Source organism: Cavia porcellus, unplaced genomic scaffold (genome assembly GCF_034190915.1).
Source record: "Cavia porcellus strain 051 isolate PalLab524CR breed Dunkin Hartley unplaced genomic scaffold, mCavPor4.1 scaffold_25, whole genome shotgun sequence".
NCBI lineage: Eukaryota > Metazoa > Chordata > Mammalia > Rodentia > Caviidae > Cavia > Cavia porcellus.
This window is the reverse complement of record NW_026947508.1, coordinates 25,500,687-25,506,884: the sequence shown is the minus strand read 5'-3', so window position 1 is coordinate 25,506,884 and position 6,198 is coordinate 25,500,687. Positions and strand designations below refer to the sequence as shown.

At 35.9% G+C, this 6,198-nt stretch overlaps 1 pseudogene; it reads right to left on the bottom strand.

Annotated features, from left to right (window-relative positions):
- Window positions 1–3,687: 3,687 nt before the first annotated feature.
- LOC111757251 (5S ribosomal RNA) lies at window positions 3,688–3,806 on the bottom strand (annotated as a pseudogene).
- Between the last annotated feature and the right edge of the window lie 2,392 nt (window positions 3,807–6,198).

Below are 6,198 nucleotides of genomic sequence, written 5' to 3'. Positions count from 1 at the left end.
CCCAATCTCCACTTGCAGGTTCCTGCCCACACCCTCCAGCTCGTGCATCTTATGTGTTCCTCTGCCCTGTCTTTTTGCCTCCCTGTGTGCATTTGCTCATTCAAACAGTATTACTTACTTGGTGCATTCAACAACTTTTTTCTTATTTCACATATTTTTGATTGATTTTTTTAAAATCCCTTGCTTTTTTCCCCTCAGCCAGTGTGGATGTATACATCATGCACATTTAAATCTAGAGCTAAGTAAAACCCCTAGACTTGTCCCCACCAATACAAAAGCAGGTTTGTCCATCCTGTCTTGTCTTTAAAGCCTCCAGAAACAGCCATTATCATTGCTGTGGATGTGTCCTCAAAGGCCCAGGTGCTAAGGGTTTGGTCCCCAGCTCCTGTTGATATTAGAGAGATCGTAAAACCTTTCAGAAGTGGGACGTATGATATTCTTGTGGTCATCACAGGTGTCATTGGGACCTCAGCCTCTTTCTCACCTTCTCTTTTTGCTTCCCCACCATGAGATGAGCGGCTTCACTCCACCTTCTGCTCCCTACCATGATCTCACCACAGGTCCAAAAGCAGTAGTTCCAAACAACTACGGAATGAAACCTCTAAAACTGAAAAACAATATAAAACTTTCCTCTTTTTAAGTCAATTGTCTTGGGCATCTGTTACAGTAACAGAAAGCTGACTAACATGGTTATTAGTATATAGATGCCCAGTACTCATTTAGATTTGTAACACATTGCAGGTTTATTTGTTTACCATTACTTCCTGTGTCCTGTCCCTTCTTTGTGGCATTTTTTTTGCTAATAGCTTACAAAGGCGTAATTGATGGTAAATTACATATTTAAAGGGAACAATTTTGATGAATTTTTGAACATGCATATTCGTATCTAATCATCACCATAATTAAAATAATGAATACCAGCCCCAAAAGTTTCTTTGTGATTCCTCCTAGTTTCTCTTTTCCTCTACTCCCTGCCCCAACCCACCCACAGGCAGCCACTGATTTGCTTTCTGTCACTGTAGATTTCTTTTCTTTTTCTAGAATTTTATTTGAATAGAATTATATGGTCCATATACTTTCTCTTTTTTTTACTCAGGATGATTATTCTGGGGTTCAGCCATGTTTTGTGCCTACCAATAATTTATTCTTTTTATTTCTGTGCAGTATTCCATTGCGTAAAATATCATACATTTTGTTTATCCATTCACTTAATGATTTGGAACATTTGAGTTATTGCCACATAAATTTTGGCTACTATCAATAAAGCAGTTCTGTGTACAAATCTTTGAATCAATATCAGTTTTCATTTCTCTTGGGCATCTAGGAGTGAAATAGCTTGATTATGTATTAGGTTTATGCTTAGCTTTTTAGGAGACTCCAAAACTTTTCCAAAATGGCTAACATTTCCACCAGCAATGTAAGAAAGCCTAATTTGCTCCTCATCCTTGCCAACACTTCAGTCTTAGACACTGCAGTGGGTCCACAGAGGATCTTGGTATGGTTTTCATTTTTATTTTATTGAAGAGTAATGTTGTCAAGTACCTTTTTATATGCTAACTTGGTCATTCACACATTTTTGGTAAAATATCTGTACAAAAAAATTGTTGCTCATTTTGGAGGTGGTGTGTGTGTGTGTGTGTGTGTGTGCGTGTGTGTGTGTGTGTTATCATCAGGGTTTAGAGTTCTTTACAGTAGTTCTCCTTGATCCAGCTCTTTTATTTTCTGTGGACTCAGTTATCAGGGTCATTCACTGTTGGAAAATATTAAGTAGAAAATTCCAGAAATACACAGTTTTTGCATTTTAAATTGTGTACTGTCTGAATAGTGCCATGAAATCTTGTGCCTTCTCACTCTGTCCTACCCAGGATGTGAATTATCTCTTGGTCTAGTGTATCCGCGCTGTCTGTGTTATCTTCCCACAAGCCACTTAGTAGCCATCTTGGTATGACAGTGTTTATATTCAATTAACAGAACAAACTTTAACTGTATATTGTTATAACCGTTTCATTTTTCTATTATTGTTAATCTTGTGTTATGCTTATTTATGTGTTAAACTTTATCATAGAAAAAAATGTCAATAGTTTTTGGTGCTTTCCCTATCTCAGGCTCCATGGGAGGTTTTAGACGGTATCTTCCTCAGACAAAGGTGACAACTCTTATATTCTGAATACAAAACCTTTATTGGTATGTGACTTACCAATATTTTCTCCTATGGCTTGTCATTTGTTTTTATAACAAGATCTTTCAAAGAACAGATTTTCTTAATTTTGATGAAATCCAATTTAATAATTTATTCTTGGAATTATATAGCCATTTTGAACATTTTTGGAGTTATAATCAATAAATTTTTGGTTAATTCATGACTTGCAAACATTTTCTTCTAAACATTTTATATCTTTGTATTGTAAATTTAAGTTTATTACTCTTTTTGAAGCATAACTCATTCTATTTTTGTTTTTATTTTTACTTATGGATACTTATTTCTACCAATACTATTAGTTGATAAGATTATTCTTTCTCAACTGAATTCTCTCTGCATCTTTGCCAAAAGCCAATTGACCATATACGCGTGGCTCTATTTCTGGAACTTCTACTCTATCCCATTGATCTATTTAACTGTCTTGATACCAATTTCACACTCTTGATTTCTATAACTTACAATAATACTTGAAATCAAGTCCTTCCACTTTCTCCTCCTTTTCAAAGTTGCTTTTGCTATTTTATGTCCTCTGTATTTTTATATAAATTTTACAATTAACTTGTCTGTTTCCACACTCATACACAGGACCCTGTTAGGATTAGGACACAGTTGAATCTACAGATGACTTTTAGGAGAATTGACATCTCGGCAATACTGAGTCGTGTAATCCAAAGTTATATTTCTATAGATACTGATTTCTCTCTGGCAGCATTGTCCTATTTGAGTAACTTCCTTCAACAGATCTCATCGGGCACATCTCATAGGAACAAATTCTTTCAGATTTGTATGCCTGAATCCATATTTCTCCTTCACTTTTGAGCTATATTTTCACTGAGTGTAATTCCAGGTAGACAGGTATTTCAGTACTTTAAAGATGTTGTTCCAGGGGCTGGGGATTTAGCTCAGTAGCATAAGCGCCTGCCTTGCAAGCAGGCAGTCATGAGTTTGATCCCCAGTACTGATAAAAAAGGAAAAACACCAAAAAGAAAAAAAGAGATGTTTTTCCATTGTCTCTAGTTTCCATTGTTTATATAGTAAAAAGAAATTTGTCATTCCTTGTGCCTCTGTGTGTAATGTCTTCTGCCAAAGGAAGAATAATGATAATGTCTCATTATCATTTGTTTTAAGCAATTTGATGATGTGCCTTGGTGTATTTTGCTTTATGTTCTTGTGTTTGTGGTTTGTTAAGTTTCTTGGATGGATGGCTTTGTAGCTTTTGTAAGATTTGTAAATATTTCAAACATTTCTTGAATTTTTTTTTTTTTTTGTCTCCCTTTCCTCTCCTCTGGAACTTTAAATACACCTACGGTAGGCTGACTTAAATTATCATATGACTCATTTAAACTCTTTTGTTTCAGTTTTTTTTCTTTCTGTGTTTTATCTTGGATAGTTTCTATTTCTATGCCTTCAAGTTCACAAATTTTCTCTTCCTCAATGGCAAAACTACCTCATCAATATATTTTTCTGTTCTTTTTTTTTTTTTTTAAAGCCTACAGCACCCAGGATTCCCAGACAGTCTCCCATCCAAATACTAACCAGGCCCGACCCTGCTTAGCTTCCGAGATCAGACGAGATGGGGTGCGTTCAGGGTGGTATGACCATAGACTCATCAATTTATTTTTCATCTCAAGCTTTGTGATTTTTCAGAGGTTTGATTTGGGTCTTTTTAAATATCTTTGGTTACTCTACCGAACATGTTTAATCTTCCTTCTAGCTTCTGAACATAGAAAATTCAGTTATAATGAGAATTTTAATGCCTTTGTCTCCCAATATATCATTTCATTTCTGGGGAAGTTGTGATTGACTGGTTTTTCTCTTTCTCACTGTTACAATTTGGATCTTAAATGTCCCCAAAGGGATCATGTGTTGAGGGGTTGGCTCTCAGCTGATGACACTATTAGGATATATAGAAACTTTAGGACGTGGAGCTCAGTAGAAAGAAGCTGGATCACTGAAGCTCTGCACTTGAAGGGCGTCCTGGGACCCGGCCCTTCCTGGGCTCCGAGAAGCGAGCAATCCCTGCAGCTATAATACTCAGCCTTGACACAGTTCCAAAAACAATGGCTCCCTTCTCCAATGGAAAGATCAAGAGATGGAAGGAAGGAGGGGGGAGAGGAGGGGAGGGCGAGCTGGGGTGGAGTGGGGGGGGGAATGCAAAAAGTAATCAAGGTGTGTTATGTACAGGTACCAGCTCCACACAAGGAATATAAGCATTATGTACTGCAAACATGTACACATTAAAAAAATTTTTTTTCAAAGAAGATCCAACCAACTATGGACTGAAACTGTGAACCAAAATAAATCTTTCCCCTTTACATTGATTTTCTTGGGTATTTTGTCACAATAATGAAAATCTAACACCCTTATAAATAGTATTTTTATGTTTCTTTATTTGCCTGGTAATTTTTTATTTGTCTTTTTAAATTTTTTTTATTTTAAAGAGAATAAAGCAAAAGAGAACAGAACAAAGCAAATCAGAACAGAACAATGCAAGCAACACAGCATTTCACAACAAGACAACCAGACATCAACAGTAGCTACCATAATGTCTCTTTTCTTCAACATAGTTGAGCATACCTTCACATACAATAATATCAAACATACCAAAATACTATAAAACCATTCAAAAGAATGAAAGCATTACAGGACTTCAAAACCAAATAACAGGAAATGAACAATGGCTACTATACTATCTCATTTTCCTGAAAAAAATTGTCTATATCATCCCACATAATAAAATCAAATAAACCACAAGAGGATAGAACCAATCAAAACAGAAAAACAAAAGCATGGTAGGTCTTCAAAGCAAGATGATAGTAAATCAGCAATGGCTACCATAATTTCTTGTTTTCTTCAAAACAGCTATTCATACCATTGCACATAATAAAATCAAAACTGAATAAAACCAATTAAACAAATGAACGAAAGCATTATAAGACTTCAAAGCAATATAATAGGAAACCACGATTACCATAATATATCCCATTATATTCGAAATAGCTGCCCCTACCATCTGACAGCATAGAATCTAACAAGACAGAACAAAGCCAAACCTAACAAAATTGTATAAACAATGCAAGAATTCAAGATAAGACAATAAGAAATTGACAGCAGTTTCCACCCTCCCCTCCCAGGCGTTTCCTCCCTTTTGCTCTTACATTAACTATGTTGCTTTTGGATCCCATTAGCTCCTTCTGTTTCTTATGCTAGGTTTTTTCTTTTTTAATAGATGCTGGACATTGTGAATTTTACCTCGTTGTGTATGAATAATTTCTCTTTTTCTATAAATATAATTTAGCTTTGTTCTAAATGTGGTTAAGTTACTTGAGAATAGTTTGACCTTCCAGATCTTGCTTTTAATATGTTTGAGAGGATCAATACACCATTTAGCCTAGAATTAATTTTTCCCTTACTGAAGGAAACTGAGTGCTCTGCCCAGTGCCCAAGAGTTATGAGAGTTTGCTACTGTGGTTGGTGGGAATGGCACTATTCTTCCTTATGAATGAGCTACAAACACTTTTCCTCTAATCCTTTGGGAGTTTCCTCCCCCAGCCCCAGGTCATTTCCTCACATGAAAGTGGTGATCAGCACTGAGTACTAACTCTCTAGGCAGCCAACTGGGTAACTGTAGTTCGCCTAGCTTGTGTCCCATCTCTCAAGTATCACTGTGCTCTGTTACCTGATGTCCAGTATCTCAGGAATCATCGTTTCATACATTGGCCCAGTTTTGTTGTTTCAGGTAGGAAGGGAACTCTGGTGCTTGTTATTCCATCTTGGCTGGAAGATAATTTCTTTCCTTGTGAGTTTAATTTCTTCTTGCTAAAGTTCATCCTTCATAAATTCTTTGAGCACAAGTCAAAAAATACATTAACATATAAGCATAATTTTGAGTAAAAATTAAACTCTCGGTCTGTGAATATCTGAAAATTCCTTTATTTTTATACTCATTTTGAATGCTGGATAGCCAAATGTAGGATTCTGTTTTTCAGATCACTTTG